This window comes from Apis cerana, linkage group LG1 (assembly GCF_029169275.1).
Source record: "Apis cerana isolate GH-2021 linkage group LG1, AcerK_1.0, whole genome shotgun sequence".
Lineage (NCBI taxonomy): Eukaryota > Metazoa > Arthropoda > Insecta > Hymenoptera > Apidae > Apis > Apis cerana.
The window spans coordinates 8125844-8142901 of NC_083852.1; the positions used below are offsets into that span (position 1 = coordinate 8125844).

General features: G+C 38.6%; 1 protein-coding gene and 1 long non-coding RNA gene across 4 annotated transcripts in view; one reads left to right on the top strand and one right to left on the bottom strand.

Annotated features, from left to right (window-relative positions):
- The window catches only part of LOC107994871 (3-phosphoinositide-dependent protein kinase 1), a 491030-nt gene that overhangs the window by 168689 nt on the left and 305283 nt on the right, over positions 1 to 17058 (bottom strand). The gene's annotated exons all lie outside the window — the stretch shown is intronic.
- The window catches only part of LOC107994794 (uncharacterized), a 46249-nt gene that overhangs the window by 8712 nt on the left and 20479 nt on the right, over positions 1 to 17058 (top strand). The window contains exons 5-6 of one of the 2 annotated variants that reach the window (XR_009831925.1): positions 85 to 205; positions 3572 to 16982. This is a non-coding gene — a long non-coding RNA (uncharacterized LOC107994794). Of the gene's footprint in view, positions 1 to 84; positions 3520 to 3571; positions 16983 to 17058 lie in introns of those variants that run through there. The other variant, XR_003696843.2, reaches the window with a different exon arrangement.

Below are 17058 nucleotides of genomic sequence, written 5' to 3' on the forward strand. Positions count from 1 at the left end.
CACGCAAACCCGGTTCACCCGGGTTGACGCGAGACGCCACTCGTGCCATGCTTGAAATTCTCGTCACAATGGTGTTTGCTCCAGGTTCGCGAACAGGCCCAACATTCGCGTCGTTCCTGGCTCCTGCGCCGTATTTACCCGATGTCAGAAAGCATGCGAGGGTTAATTAGCATGGTGGAGCAATTGCATTTTGCACCGAAGAAGGGTGAGAGGATTTGTTTGAACTTTTGATTTCAAGGCCCCTTCAACTTGTGCTTTTGCCAATGGAAAAGGATTTTTCCCCATCCGTGGCGGAATTTGATCAACGAGTTTTATTCGAGTTTACACGAGAGAAGTAATAACGATTAGAAAATCATTATATTAACCAGAGAAGGGAAGGAAACTACCAACCCCCAAAATATTAACATATTACTTCGCTTGGAGAGGAAGTCCAAGTGAGGAAATCACTACTATCGTGGTCCAATTGCTTTCGATCCCGCGACGAATCGGAGGGTGGAGGGGGGCACCGTCCAGGCATTTGGGGAATTTTGCCAATTAAAATCGACGAACGGAGGGAAAAAGGCCGGGTATTGGCCCCGAGGCCCTCTCCATGTAAACGGTACTCATAGGAATGTCCTTGGGCGCGGCAGTTTCGCTAATTGAAATCGATTACGGGGGGCCCGGGGCATCGTTTTTCCATCGCTTTTCACCGCCCGCGCCCCCCAAGGAGGAGGAGGAGGAGGAGGAGGAGGAAGAGTGCACAATTACCCGGGGCCACTCGCTTCGCTGCTTCCCGGATATTCCCATTTTCCGCGGAGAGTGCTTCTCGCGCGAGTTTACGTCCGATCCACGAATCGACTCCTGTTTTCCTCCACCTTGGAGGCGAAGGGGGACATCTGCCACGGCCACCTCTCGTCACCGCCTCCTCCCCTCGATACGAGTCGCGTCGTTCGATTAAGGAGAGGGGAGATGGGAAGAATATGTCTGGTGTGGTAGTGGTAAAGAATGAATATTATTAGTAGTTGGCGAAACAGAGGAAAGATGGTTGATTTTTGGAAAAAGAAGAAGAAGAATTGGTGTGGCAATCGAGATTATTAGTTGAGAAAATGGAGGAGAGAGAAGAGAAGAGATTATATGGATAGTAGATATTGGACAAAATTATATGGAAACTTATTTAAGAAAGAAAGTCAATTCTTTTTCGTAGGATGTCGTGGAATAGGTAGACGGTAAATAATGAATGAAGATAATGAATCACGTTTTAATAAATCAAAAAAAAAAAAAAGAATGATCGTATATTCTTTAAAAGTTTTGTCAAAGTATATCAATCTCGAATGTATCGACGAGTATACGAGTAATATCTATATCGATCACACAATTTACTCGCAGAGAACGAAGATCATTTGACGGCAATCATTCGACCAATATAATACACGAAGACCATTTCGTGGCGAGTAGACCATAGTCATTCAAAAGGGTTAATAAGTCTAAACTGTTCATTAAAGGTTTCCTTTACGAGAAGTGCTTTCCTAATTGGGTGGCGTTAGAACCAAGATCAATTAGAAACGGTCTTTAACGAGAATTTAAGTGGCCAATTCTCCCCATCGCCTTTCTACAATATTCAACACCGTGTCGGCAAATAGTGCGATTCAGTTCGCCAATCGTCACACCTCAATTTCTCCATAAAATAATAAAAATCAATCTTTCCCTCTCCTCCAAAAAACACCAGTTTAAAAATATGCTCGCTTACGCGCGAGAATTCTTCTCAGAAATTTTTCAAAATTCAATTCTCAGGCGGAAAGAAAGTACATTTGGATGGATATATTCAAAATTCATATCTATCGTGCACTATTTTGAACGTGTGTACAGTGTGACCTCTCAAGCAGTATCGATTCTTATTGTTAGTGACAAAGAATCACGGCACATACAAGCACGTACAATTCCATCTAAAAGAATCGAATGATTACTACTCGAGCATCGAATTAAAAATACCAATGCTTCCAATTCTATCCTTCTTTCTCACAATTTCTCCTACAACGAACGTATCATCATCATAACGTTACTAATAATATCATTTACGACGTATCTTTCGTATCTCAAGATTGTCCAAATTTTACAATAAAAAAATTTCCCTTCCTTAACGACACGAAATGATCAATCGAACTTTCTTCTCCATGAAAAAAAAAAAATCTCTCCAAATAAATAAATCGCCAGAAAATAACGAGAAAGTATCACCGTTAAAGCGGAAGCGGGGACGAACGTTGAGGCAAATATCGAGGGGGGGAAGGAGAAGGGGGTTAACCGAGGCAATTACGCGGAACAGCGCTTTATCCCGCTAACCTTATCCAGGACGCGGGTGCTTTTCGAGCCGTGGTTGACTCGGCAGAGCAACTGGTGTCCAATGACGGGGCGCAAAGGCGAGGACCTCTTGAATGTACTTACATTTTGAACCTTACATATGCTCACCTTCTCGAGCGACCCATCGTCGCGGTAAGCTCTCTCCGCTTCCTGTACACCGATAGCTCGTGTGCCTGACAAATAGACGCGAGCCCGCCGATGTGTGTGGGTGTCCTCCTCCACTCGGCTATGTACGCGTTTACACACCGGTGGAACCAGAGATGGAAGAGAGAAAAAGGGAGAGAGAGAGAGAGAGAGAGAGGGAAGGTTGGTTAATCCGCACATGTGTGATGACAATCGTGAACCACCTGTTGAACGGCACCGATACCCAAGGCTCTCTACCTGGTTACAAAAGGAAGCCCCGAATTTCGATCGGACACGATCAAGTACTTCACTTTGTCCGATAACTCGCTCCGCTATCAATTAATCCCTTGTTTGCCCTGTTTCGAACTTGAGTTTCGTTCCCCGATCGATGAAATTTCTTTTCACCCAATTTCTTTTCTTGTTCCGGTTGAACGGTTCTCCATTTATATTTATTTTGATCGATTCTCTTTGAAGAGAGTTTCTTTTTGATTTTGCTTTTTGAGAAAATTTTCTATTTTTGCAAGTTCTCGCTCGGAATAGTTTTAAAATTATCTTTGTATAAGGAATTGAATGATCGTTTAAAATTGTTTCGACCTGTTCAAAGAAATATATTGATGTAAAATTGTTATAAATCAAAGTTTCTTTTTATTATAAATTTCTCGAAATTGTTCGTGGCACAAAAACTTGAGTTTACTCGTAAATGTAGTTAAGTAAATTTAACGATAATTCTGAAAAAAAAGAAAAAAAATCAAGAAATTCAACATCAATGTTTTAAAATTGCCTGTATTATTAAACGAATCGCAAACATTCATTACAAAACACTTATGAAAATTGACGTCATTGTGATAATCGATTCACGGTTGGAGAGATTGTGGCAATTTTGCAAGTGCGTCAAACGTGAAACCTTGGTCAAATTCGCCGTCACGGCATATCATATCTTCTGACATGTTGACATATCGAAGGTGAAAGAAAAACTTGCGAATACGAGGATCGAATTATATATAGAAAACGAAAGCTTTTTCGTATCGAGAATAAATGAGAAACGATTTCCTTTTCAACCCAGCCCATTTCTTCTTCTTTTTTTTTTAACAAAACTTTCTTTTCTTTTGAACAGATTCGAGAAGATGGAGATCGACGAGATTTTTTTTCTTTCAATTTCGGCGACGCATCCTGGCATCAGAGATCGAGGAAACGTGTCGACGATGTAAATCTATCCAGGCACATTCCTCGACCGTTTGAATCTCATTAACACGGTGAATGTGAAGGTTATTAGCGAAGATTTCCACCAAGTTGTGCGACAATCGCGTTATGTAATCGACAGCTGGGTGATTAATGGGTGAATTTGTTGTGTCGGATCGATTGCACGATCGTCGAATTAAATGTCAAACCGAGCTCGGACAGAAGTGGTTGATTCCTCTCCGATCCTCGATTTCGCAATTGGCGCATCGCGTGCAACTTTACAGATATTCGATTTCGTTCGATCGTTGGACGTGACAATTGGAAAATTTCCATTCTTCTTTGTTGATCATTCGAGATACGAATAATAATTTTAATAATAATAATTTTTCGGAGGGGAAAAAGAAAAAACGTCAATTTAAGAATCTGTTAACGACCACGTATTCGTTGTTTGGAGCGTTGTTAATGGATGGAAAATGCACGAGTATATGGAATAATCTGTATCATTTCGCAAGCGAGTGTTGGAAGATAAATAGATGTATCCGCGGTGATTGTGCATACGTTCTTGAACCGCGATTTCGTGGCTGTCGCGATTAAAATGCGCTGGATTGACCGCGCATGCATATACATGAGACACATAACAGGTCGGTTGAATTACACGGAGAATTGACGCACGTTCCCGGTTTAAAACAAACGGCATGACAATGGGCGAGAAACGTGAGGGGAGGCTCGTGGAAATTTTCGAGAATGTTGCATTTAGGCCATGATACGTAAAAGCGTACAACGTTTTGGAGGACGATCGAATTTTCTCGTGCCAATAATTTTTCCCTAAATTCGTTAATTTAATTTAAAATAGATCGACGTTCTAAAGTTGGAAAGCTAATGTAATTTTTCATATTTGGTTAATCGAATGATAAATTTGATATTTATCAGACTGGCTGAGAAAGGGTCTCCATTTCATATCTTATATAACGTTGCTTTTTGTTTTTAAGTGACATATAGTATTAAGTAATCTCAGCAATTTTTAAGTAGGATGAGATACGTATATCTTGCAACTGCTCGCTGATATCTTTTAATATTTAGAATTTCGTCAAAATTGGCAATGTAATGGCAATTTAATAAAACGGCGATTCTTTCCATATTTTTCTATATTTTTTGCCATATAGTGTCTAATTCTCCTCTGAAAAATCTACGCAACGGAGGAATCGTACGATTGCAAAGTTGCCTTTCACGCATATCGTATTTCTCATATATTTTCAAAAAACGAAAGTCATCAAATATATATAAAAATACCGTCATCACGACTCGGTTAACATGATACGAAAAAAGGATGATCGCGATTGGAAAAAAATATTTTCTCGTGTACAAATTTGGATAGATTGGATTAGCCCGCGAAAAATATTGAGAATTACTTCGATCACCCTATTATAATATTGGAAGAAATTAATACGCTCGTTCGACCTCGACGTATCAACGGCCGCGTATCGCTGCGCATATAAGCTCGTACGTACGCACAGGTTGCATCACGGAACACGTGGAACGTTGTTATCATCATTTTCTCACGGCGCGTACGCGCTCGATCCGTTATCGAGCGTTGTCTGGCGCCTTTTATGCGAACCGAAGAGAATGAACCGACACATTTTCGCGACGAAACACGCGAATACCGTTGCTCTTGTTATCGTTGGATCGTGCCGATGGCCATGTCTTCGACCTTCCTCGATTGATTACCTTTTTTGTATGGAAATGTTAACCTTTTGAGCAACCGATTTAATTACAAGAAATTTTCCATGTGGACTTAATTTCTCTTTCCTCCTCCTCTTCTTCTTGTTTCGGTGTAACGAATATATAGAAATAGAGAGAAATAAAAATTAAAATTAGAAATTATTGGACGGGTTGTTATCGATATACATTACATAAATGCAAATTGGAACGGGCATTTGCATTGTCAAGTAGTCTTGCTTCTAATTTAATGCAAATACGATAAACGCGACGACGCTTTGGCATATATTATTTGAAATCAATTAGTGATACAAGTGATTAAATTTGCAAATTCAGAGACTAAAGATTAAAGCGATACGAATTCGGGTAGTTCTATTCGGGTTATCTCGTGCTCGAGGATAATGGAGGCCTCTATGCTCGAACTATTTTTCGATATTATACACGTGAAACGTGCAGAGGAGTGAACGTGTAAAAACGACCGTGTATTCGAAACGCGTCTTGGCCAAGGGAAGTTAATCTACAGGCAAAAGAAATTATATGGAATTAAGGAAGAGGTACATCCGAATTGACCCGGTAGCAAGCCAAGTAGCCGCCATTGATGATATAATAGAAAGCGAAATAACAGGAACGCAAGCGGTGTGTAAGGGGTGGCAGGTCGCTGAAAGTTGGACCGACACGCGATCCGGAAGTTTCGCCAAGGATAAATTACAGGCTACGACGTAAACCGAGATTTTTGTCGAAAATATTTGTAATCTCGTGTATAGAAAGAAACGATACAAAAGAATCGGACGTGTTCTCCGGGAACTCGATCTCTAATCACGCCAATATTTTTCTTGCGGTTTCGATAAAAGAAAAGAAAAGGAAGAAGAGGGGAACGAAGAAAATTGAAATATAAAGGGTATCGATCGCAATAATAATCGCGCACAAGAATTTAATAAATCGTGTTATCCTCGTTTTTCGAGGATTAAAGGGCAACGATGCGAGACGCGACGATACATCGGAAGGCTCTTTAAAGGATATAGGGTTTCTGTTGGATATAGGGTTTTGCAAAATGCAGAGATATTTCGGTTAACCATTACGCGAAAGGAGGGAAACGAACCGCGTTCCAGAAACGTGGATTGGCCACCGTTTGATCGGTTTATATCGTGGCTGCGCAACGTGAAACAACCCGCGCCAGGGGTTCTTTTGCTAAAATATACCGCCATGATCGCGGTAATGGCGCAAAATTACTGTATCGCGTTGTAAATTGCGCTCAACGGCGAAATCTGGCAATTTCGGATCGGATCGATAAGCCTTCTCTGTGTACTTGGTGTACTGCTTGAAAACGAGCCTCTTTATCTCGAAATTGAAAACTTTGGAAACCTCTTAAAACGGTGAAACGCGACAATCTTGATACGTTAATGGTGTTAATCTTTCGTGAATGTTCACGCGGTTTTCTTTTTAAGCTACGTTCATATTTGACTACCTATTGCGTTTGAAAGCTCGTTCTTAAGAATGAAAACATCAAATCGCTTTGTTGTAAAAAATATTCTCGAGTGAAAACGAGAAAGAATGTTAAAAGTCTTACTTCTGAATGCTTTGAAACGGTTAACAGTTATTGAACACTGGAAAAAGACAAAAAGAATTCGAAGCATTATAAAACTCACTTAAATGTTATCGAATCGCACGAGAAAAGGGTTATTCGATACATACGGATGCAAATAGGGGGAAAAAAGCGTGGAATTAAAACACGCGTGTGTCGGCCCCGTGAAAATTCCTGAGTGACATGTGTGCACAAGCTGCGCATGTGAACGAGTGTCGTAATCAGTCCCTTAAAGGGGCCCAAACACGGCGAGTCAATATTGGAGCAGTCTCGTTCTCTCTATCGCGTTGCTCGACCTGTTTAATCAGAACGAGCAAGCGCGCACCTTAATCGTCGCAGCGAATGCTCCGCTGTGCCCCACGTTTCTTCCGTTTGTCTTTCATTTCGGGGCCCTTGCGACGTCCACCATTTTTGAAAAGACGATGCAGATTCATCGATGGCTTAAAACCTTTTGGATTATCTTTCCAGATATACGAAAGGAAAATTTTCACAGTGATTCTAGTAAATTCTTCAAGCTCAATGGTGATATATATGATGAAAAATGGAATATTTTTCAATGAAAATCACGTCGAATGAAGTAAGTTTAAAGCGTCTGAGTCTCAATTTCATGTCAGAGCATATCGAAAATTGGAATGAATTCAGAAGAGAGGAAAACTTGTTGTTAGTCAAGATTGGGAGATGGATATATTTTTTGTTATGTTATTTCGCAAGAGCAACGATTAAAAGTTGACAGAGGCGACGAAGCGGTTCCACAGGAATGGCGGACGTACAGGAAAATAAGGCAAAAATCCGCGATAACGAATATGTGGTAACTGACGCACGCCTGTTAAATCTTTACGCGCGTAGATTATTCAAACTTTTCTTAATGGCCTCCCACGACCTTAATCACCGCCATATAATTGCGCGACCTCCTCGTTCAACACAAATATCTTGCCATCTATGGAGCTGGATTTCAAAAAGTATTTCTTCCTCCACCCTACCTCCCTTCACATCTCTTTCTCTTGTCTTTCTCGACCCCTTGTCTCGTCTTAACCGCTATTAATCACATCCCCTCCAATAATTTGTCTCGTTCGTTCAATGATGGAACGAGTAGGAAACGGTTACGTATACATAAATACAGATTGTTCCAAAAAATGAGGGAACGTAGAAAGTTGACTAGAATTTTCTGAAGTAATTTCAACTTTTGACTTTTTCCTTTGCAGAAGAAAAACCTTTCTTTTTATTAGCCAATCATTGAGCAGGTAAACTTATCGAGCCGTGACGAGCAACGTAGATTAATCGGATTAATTTTCATTTCAGTTTTATTAACAAAAAGAAAAAAGGATACTGGCCAATCACGGAGTAGATTTATGCGGAAAATAATCGAGTCGAATCCGGTTTCTCAAAGGAGGGAATCGAACGCCTGTTTGGAGCCATTCCTCTATATAGTTGCCGCAATTACAGGTGGCGCTTGGCGCAGGATGGCTGGATAGGATTTTAAATAACAAACATCGCTCGCTTCCTGCGCCTCCGCTTTGCGTATCGTGCGCTAATGACGCTCTAATGACACGCTAATGGCACATCGGCACGCCTATTATCCCGGATCCGCGATAGCCTCGCCAACCCTCGTGTTTTCCTTATTTTCTTCCTTTCAACCCCGCTCCTCCACCGAGTGAATAACTCGACGATAGGATATCATTATTATTCAGCATTCCTCTGAAAGTTTTGTTTTACCTCTCAATTTGTCTTTCGTACATTTCGCGAAATTTTTTATTATTATTTTGCTCTCGAAGAGTGTATTATTTATTTTTTTTATTTTAGTATTTGATTATTTGGCAAAAAACTGCAAAGAATTCCAATTTAATACGGTGTTGTACGTACTTTCAATAAAACGTTCCTTTTTGATATCAAACTTTTATAGTTATATAAATACATACATGTAAGATAAATGTGATTAGACAGAAAATGGATTTTTAAAAATCTCATTGAAAGTATATACTACGTAGTTTCGATTTTCTTTTTTCAGAGAGTACCTAAAAAATTATTAACAAGAATTATTATTACAAATATAATGGTGCACTCTTTGCAGCGATATTCGTGAATAAGAAAGAAAATTTCATTCCTTGAATCAATCACGTCCATAGTATTCATTCGTAAAACGCGTGTGTATTAACTTCCTGCCTCTCCCGTTTCCATTTTGCATCCTTTTTCTGGCACGAACCGCGCCATTTTCGAATATTTCCTCCCTTCCCTCGTGGCGCAAAATCCACGGATTAGCGTGATTTGGAACGTCGAGTAACTGTTATTGGATTACAGGGTGACGTAATTAAGGGAGCCGATAGAAATAAATCTTTTCTCTCGGCCAATTGGATAATTTGTGACGTACGATCCGCGGCTATCGATTCGATTTTATTACGGTTCACCCGTGTCCCCGTGGTTATTCTCGGATTTGTTTAGGCGATGCTCCCCTTCGTGTTTATCCCGATGGCGTAATGAGTCCAGGAAGGCATTTCGCCGTTTCCGGGCGTAAATCTTTCTTTTATGAGAGGGAACAGACAATTCGGTTGGAAGCTGTTCTTCTGGCGGACATTATTGTAAATTTCATCCTCCACTTATTTCATCGAGGCTAATCCTTTAATTTCTCATATTTCTTGAGGAAAGTCTAAATTAATATTAATTGTTGATAATTCATCGTTACAGAGATACAAAAATTCAAAGTATTAATCAAATACTTTCATGTTTACAGCGGAAAGATTTAATACACTTTTACCATCGAAAATAAATTTATTTATTACATATACCAATGAAAATTCGAAAGCTTCTTTTTCGTTCAGTTTCACCGTTCACAACCAAAATACTCCACAGATTTACTCTCGGTGGGGAACGGTAAAAAGTCCCGGTTTTCTCGTTGCGTTGTTACACACGAGGCTGGAGCAGCGTGGAAACTTCGTCCAACCGGCCCCATTTCCGGGCGAAAATCGCGGCGTGAAGCGAAGCAGAGGGATAGTTTTCGCGCAGAAATATTTACAATAATTCGGACGAATCGCGAACCTGGTCACTCGACTTCCCCCACGGGGAAACGTGTATCACCGGATCCAGCGGAAATTCCAACGGGACGAGAAATCCGGTCAGCGCATTCTCCCCGTTATCGGTACCGCTTATCGCCCCGCCGCAGAACGCGCTCCTAGCTCATTTCCAAAGGAATGGAATGGTCTCGAGAGGACGCAATTCCATTCAGAATACCGTGGCCACGCCACGTGGAACCACGGATTTTTCAAAACCACATCCTGGTGCTTACTTTCTTCTACGCTCAACCGACTATTAAGAACTTATTTGGAGAGTGTGTTTGAGGATGCTGTTGTTACTTCGTAAAATACACGTTTCGCAATAATGTCAATATTTCTTAAATTCTCTTATATGGATGTACATATAAGAAAATGGCTCTGAATTGACTCTCTTTGAATTATTGCATCACTGTTGGATTATCCTGGAAGCGTAATATTAAGTTTAATGTGAGTTATATGATAGTTATATGATAGATATTCCTTTTTTCTTTACAGTCGATTAATCGTAACTTCGCCCCCTCTCCGAGATGTTGACAAGTTCAAGAAAAAAGAAGAGAGAAATAACGAGAGCGAAAGAAAACTGAAACGCCATTCACCCGGTCGGAGGCGAACTAGTTTCGAACGATTGATAAAAAGGAAAGAAAATAGAAAATAGGGCTATCGGTCGGAGAGACACCGTTTCCTGTCTGCGCGTCGATATCGAGGACTCGCGGGGGACCTTGAAAGGCACGCGCGGAATCCGGCTCCGGGCCGCGTTTCTCCGCGCCCCCGATTTCCCGCTCTCGCGAAACGATACCCACACGCTGGCCCGCTCGTGATTAGCCGCCATCTCGAATTAACCGGCCGCCTATCCGCTCGTTAAAGTCTCGACAGCTCGATGAAATTCCTCCACGCTCGCGATTACGCAATCGGTTGGCCCCGAGGAATTGCCAACTTATCGCTTCCAGAGGATCTCGTTTTTTAACAGGGTCAAAGATTTGTTTCGAGATTTTTTTTTCTAAGCGTGGAAACCTTTCGAACCTTTCTACTTGAAGATTTTTTATTTTTGTTTCGGGGACCGCACGTTTAAGCGGATTAAGTTTCGTTTGCGAATTAATTGGATAAGTATTGGAGAATTTTTTTTCAGATTTTTATGAAACGATTTAAGAAACGAGGCCGGGGAATGGAAAGATCGTATGCAGATCACGTGAAAAAGAATCATATTGCCAGGAGTAATGAGGGCACCGGTGTTTTTTTCTTTTTTTTTTTCGCAACTTTGGACGAGATATCTTGTCGCTGACAGATGTTTTCTGTCGTAATATCGTTTGTATGCAACGCTAAGGATGAAATATTTTATCTTTTATCCTTCGATATTTGTTTAATTTATATTCAAAATGGTATATCAAAGATTGCAGGTATATTAATTTTTTTGATACGAAGAGGAAAAAACAAGAGGGAAAAATGCATCGAGATCTCGGAATGGTAACATTGGTAGTGAGAACGCGTATGGAAATGGAAATTCGAATATCTATCCGAAAACTCTTTTGCACCTTTTACGTTTCTTCCACGAAAAATCTATGACACATATGTTCACGTCATCCGCATTGAACGTGTTAAAATTGAACGTTATCGGATACTTTGAAATATGTATTCCACATTTTGTTTTCTTCTTCGTTTTTTTTTTTTTTATTTCAAATTTTCAGATGGATACATTTCATATTCTAATAAAATACACGCGAGACATCTCCTCCGTGATATCACGTAAACGATATTGCGGCACGAAATATCTTGTCCAATATCATCGCATCAACGATATCTCGCGATAGAAAGGATTAATCCTTTCAATGGTAATTCAATGGTACTTTTGTTATTTCAAATATTGCGAAATTTTGAATGTTGCAAAGAATATTCTTGGCAAAAAAAATGTATTCGCGAAGTTTCACGCTTTATTACGTAACAAATGGAACTTCGTATCGTGAATTTATAAAAGATATTAATGTGTTTGTCGACAAAGCACGTAATATAGCGTATATTTCTTGTGATTTCAATTGATCACTTTGTAATATTTATACATAGAAGGAATTTTATCTTCTTCCTCGATTGATTGTCGTGTTAAAATATTTCACACTTTTTAAAATATCCACGCGTGAAACGATTTGCATTTTTATGCAGCCAATATGTCGGCTATGATTGCTGAATCATATTCTCGTTTGTTTGTTTTTTTTTTGAAATATTTAAATTTTAGTTGGAAGAAGTCATTTTTTTGAAAAATTTTTGTTCAAATATTGAAATATCCGTTTTTTTTTAAGGAAAACAGGAAGATGAAATTCGTTTTTTCAAAAGTGTGAAGCGATTACAGGATAGAGTTTGATTTGTTTCGTTTGAATTTGATTTTGATTATTATTTATCGCATTTTATTCATCTTAATACGTTTTCATTGAATAGATGATAAAGGGATAAGGAAAGTTATATCATAGAAAGAATATAAAAAGAGAAAATATTGGAAATATCGGAGAATGTTTGAAGGAATTGTCGAAGCATGATATTCCAGAGAAATTTAATTTAGTTTAAAAAGATTTTCAAATCCAACAATAATTATTTGATAACTGCTTTTACTATTAATAATAATAATATCAAACAATTTTAATAATCTCGATGCCATAAAATGTTTCTGATCAAACAAAAATTTTTGCCGATATAAATTTTTAAACGGCGCTTGAATCTCGATTTTATGAAATCTTGGAAGAAGTAATTAACATTCGCCGAGGATTTTTCAAGGAATATCATCGCAAGAAATCATAATTTCCTAGGACGGGAAACTGCATTTTCTTCGCGGAAGTGCTTCTTATCTCGAATATTTATTAATTTCAAGGAAAGTTAATTTTTTCCCTCATTAACAGTCTATCCTTAAACGAACATTTAAGCATCCTGTATTCAAAACCAAACTGCGGAATTTCCTTCTAAAGCGTCTTCCTTCCTCGTACCGTAATTTTCTGTGCAGATATATATTTTTTTCTCAAACATAAAAAGCAACGCGGTCCTTTAGAGAGATTGAAATCGAACGAACGAACTGGATTGCCAATTAAACTCTTGTGTCAATATACTTCCTTACGTTTATAACATTATTTAATTTTTAATTTCACTAATATTTTTTTTATTATGAGATTCTCAACTTGGAAAGCAAATAATAATAATAATAATAATCCGGATAGATTTGATAAAACATATTAATTGTTATATAAATATTAACAAAAAAATCAGAACCAGAAACTTATAGTTTTTAAAACCAATAAATCATTCATCATTTTTTCGAGCAACTTCAAACGCAGAAGAAAAAGAAAGTTTCAGATCGAGATGCATTATCCACGCGAAGCATCGATTTTCATTCGCACTATCCGTCCGTTTTCCTTTTTTTTTTTTTTCGCTGTTCGTAAACCTTGAACAGTTGCAAAATCATTCGGCACGTGTAGCTTATAATCTATGGAAAACAACGTGTTCGAGACATAAGAGACGATCCGCTGGAGGCGCTTTCGATAACGACGAAGGATGCGATAAACGCGAAAAACAGTTTTCATTAACTGACGTATTCCGTGCGAAGCTCGCGTATCTAATACGGTAAACACGATGCATATTTATAAGCGTATATTTTTTTTTTCCTTTTTTTTTTTTCCTTCTCGTCGTCATGCACGAATTTCGACGAGGAACAGTTTTTATTTATGTCACGGCAAAAGGAAGGCTGCCTCGTCCATGCGTGGATTGAAAATATATATATGTTATATACTGGTATGTCCGCCATCTTGTCTCCTCCTCTTGGATTATTCAAAATCGAATTTATATGTATTCGGTGACGAAGGATATTTAGACTTGTTTGCTTCGCCAGTATATACTAGCACTTCGATCAGTTTACCGGACTTTAATGACTTTAATCTGACAGATGTTAGTCACTTCGAAGTCCAAAGTCTTTGGGATTAAATCGAATATGAACATTGGACGTTCTGGTATTTTCGTCATCGAAATCGAAAAATTCTTCCTCTTCGTACCTTGTCGTCGAACGAAAAGGATAGGCATTATTAGTGAAAGTTTTTGAACAATATCTTCGATGTATCATTTATATTTCGATCAATTATTTTTCTAATTTATACATTTTTCTCTTTTCTAATTTCTTAAAAATTGATCGTCCGACAATACGATTTTTAATTTACTTAAATGTTCCAAGATTTATACGATTAAAATCTTGCTGTTTCGCTGTTCCTTCGTAGAAATTTGCAGCAATCTCGTAGCAATGACAAATGCGTAAATCTGAGAATTGAAATTCTCGAGTGTATAAATCTTTCTAGAGCAAGCCACGATTTTGGAAAATGGTTCTCAAAGCAAATGGCCACTTATTTTAGATTCAGTTGGGACAATTATACGTTGCAGACTTTTTTCCCTAATTCGATTACGTCAATGGCAACGATCACGTCGACTCATCGTTTCGTTATCGTAGTTAGTCGTCGATATTATCGTGTCCTCTGACGACAATCCTCGCTTTTCGGTCAGCGGGAGGTCCTGCGTCTATTTCCGCTCACCATGATTACGTAAATATCACGAAGGTCTCCACCTCTCCAACAGATCTGGCCAGCAACGACTTTTCCAACTTTCGTCAAATTTTGTAGGGTCAATAATCGACACGAATCATAGGATAAATTTATGAAAAAATATCTTGGATATATTTGTTTTTTATCGAAAATCATCAAATAATTGATCGTATCAAATCGTATTTTTCTTGGTCAAGTAAGACGAATTTTCATATTTCTTTTTTTCATATTTCACAAATACATTCGTACCATGTTTCATTCGAGGTGTACAATCACTTGAGAGAGTCGCCAAAAAGAAAAAGGAGTGGAAAAATTTATTTTCGCTTCCTCCTTCGTATCTCATTGGAAAGAAATCATTACCAGGGTTATCCGATTAGTGGTATATATCCGTTATCGCGCTGCTTTGGGAATTAACCGGTTAATTGTTATCGCGGGCACGATAAGGCGGTAAGACGTCGTCGATGCCTCTTCATTTTCGTTTCCTTCGTTCCGTCAGCCGATATCAGGAGAACCGGCGCCGCGGCAATTAACGCTGTCAGCGGGCGCGATTCGAGGTCTGCGAGCGCAGATAGCGTGCATTCTGCCAAGTGAATTGGCAGGAAACGTATCGTCGGCCGTCGAGATATTTTCATTTTACAACATCTATTTTTGTATCGTTGTATCACTCATACCTGTGTGAAAATAAATATCCGCCAACGGGAACGTAACCGTGATTCAAAACTTTGACTCACCACATCTTTGACAAACTTTCAAAAAAAAGTTGACGAGTGCGGACTCGTCTCTGGGATTAGAGAAATCAGAGAAATAATATTTTATTTCATCTAAGAATTAATAAGTATAGCTGTTCGGTTAAGAGAATTTTCAGGATCGCTTTTCTTGGCTCGTTTATTATTATTGAAAATAGTTCAAGGTGGAATTTGAGATTTTATAGAATATTCGATATTTCTTAAATATAGATTTTTGGAAAATATTTATTATTCATTTATCGTTCCTGCCCAAGAAAAATGTTTTTTTTTATTAGTAGGTATATACCTGAAAGTTAGGGTGAATTCATTATTTGCCGATATATTTTTTCGAAAAGCTATATATCAATTGCTCGTGACATTTTCATGTTTGTCGACATTGTCATAACTTATAAAAATTGACGTGATATTATCTAAGCGCGTCATGTACAATGTCATATTGTCACAGAAAGGCAATAGTATATGAATTTTTGGCCAAAAGACAAGTATAATAATGCTTGGCCATCCAACGTGCTCGCACTGATTTGGCTTCGTAGCTTCTAAAAATACCAATGAAAGAAACAGTATAATGTTCCAACCGTAACAACCGTGACAAGGATATTCAAGACAATTCCGACAATAGAAATTTATTCTTGCGTTGATTGACCGTGCCAATGTCAACGAACATGTCAAAGGAGGAACGTTTAACAAGATGGATGATTTTTGCGAAATGATGATCAATCTTCTATCGTTATTTTCTTCTCTAAATTTTAAGAAGCGAATAATCAATCCAAATTTCAACGAGCACGAAAAATCAATCATTCACGAATCTTCCAAAAAGAGTAAAAGCAAGACAAAAAATCCGTCTATCTCTCACAATTTCGCACACATTTCTTCCTTTCTTTCAAACTTTTTAATAAACCGAAAAACAATCTGCTCAAGCTTTTTTTCTTTCAGCGATATTATAATCCAAAAATCTATCGCGAGTTGGCCGCTTTTTTGCTATTTCGAGCGCGGCGCTGATACAAGAAGCGGCGCAATACGCGAGCACCATTTAGCCCGTTTTCTTCTCTGGGCTGGCCAACGAAACAGGAAAACGACTGTGTCCAACAGGTGTCGTTAAGCCGGTTCCCTCGACCCGTAATGAACATTCTCTTTTATTTACCGTTCACCAGGCTTCGCGCGCTCCGCCCGATGACGTGCCTATTAACGTCCACGATTGCGTGTACCAACGTGGACAGACCTTTCTTATCCGGCCCCAACACGGATCTCTCGATTTTTATTCGACCGATAATGCTCGCTTTTACGAGGCACGCGTACCACGATTCCGATTGGTAGCTCGTGCGATAATACGCGTGTGCGCAAAATATGGACGAAGATCGCTCGAATTTTCTTTCACCTTTCGTCGTCGATATTTATATATATATATATATTATGAATAATGCAAATGAGATCGAAAATTGAAATTTGTCTTATCTTTTCACAATTCGTTTCCAAGAAACGATCAAATAAGTTATACGGGGAATAAATTTTAAAAAAATTTTCATATCTTAAATGTCATGCCAGAACGCGATTATTAAAATTTATCGGCAATTGAAATCAATGAATTTTCTATGTCTTGCGTCGAGAATTCTTGATAATGATGGAATAATTATTTTCCAAATATTTTCCAATTCTTTTCTAAATTCATTTTTAATCCCGTGCCAAAACCGTCGTGTCTAAGAAGGTATGTATATATTTGGAGAAAAATCTTTAATCATATAGGCATTAGAAATATCGAAGATTCTCTCGAATATCGATAA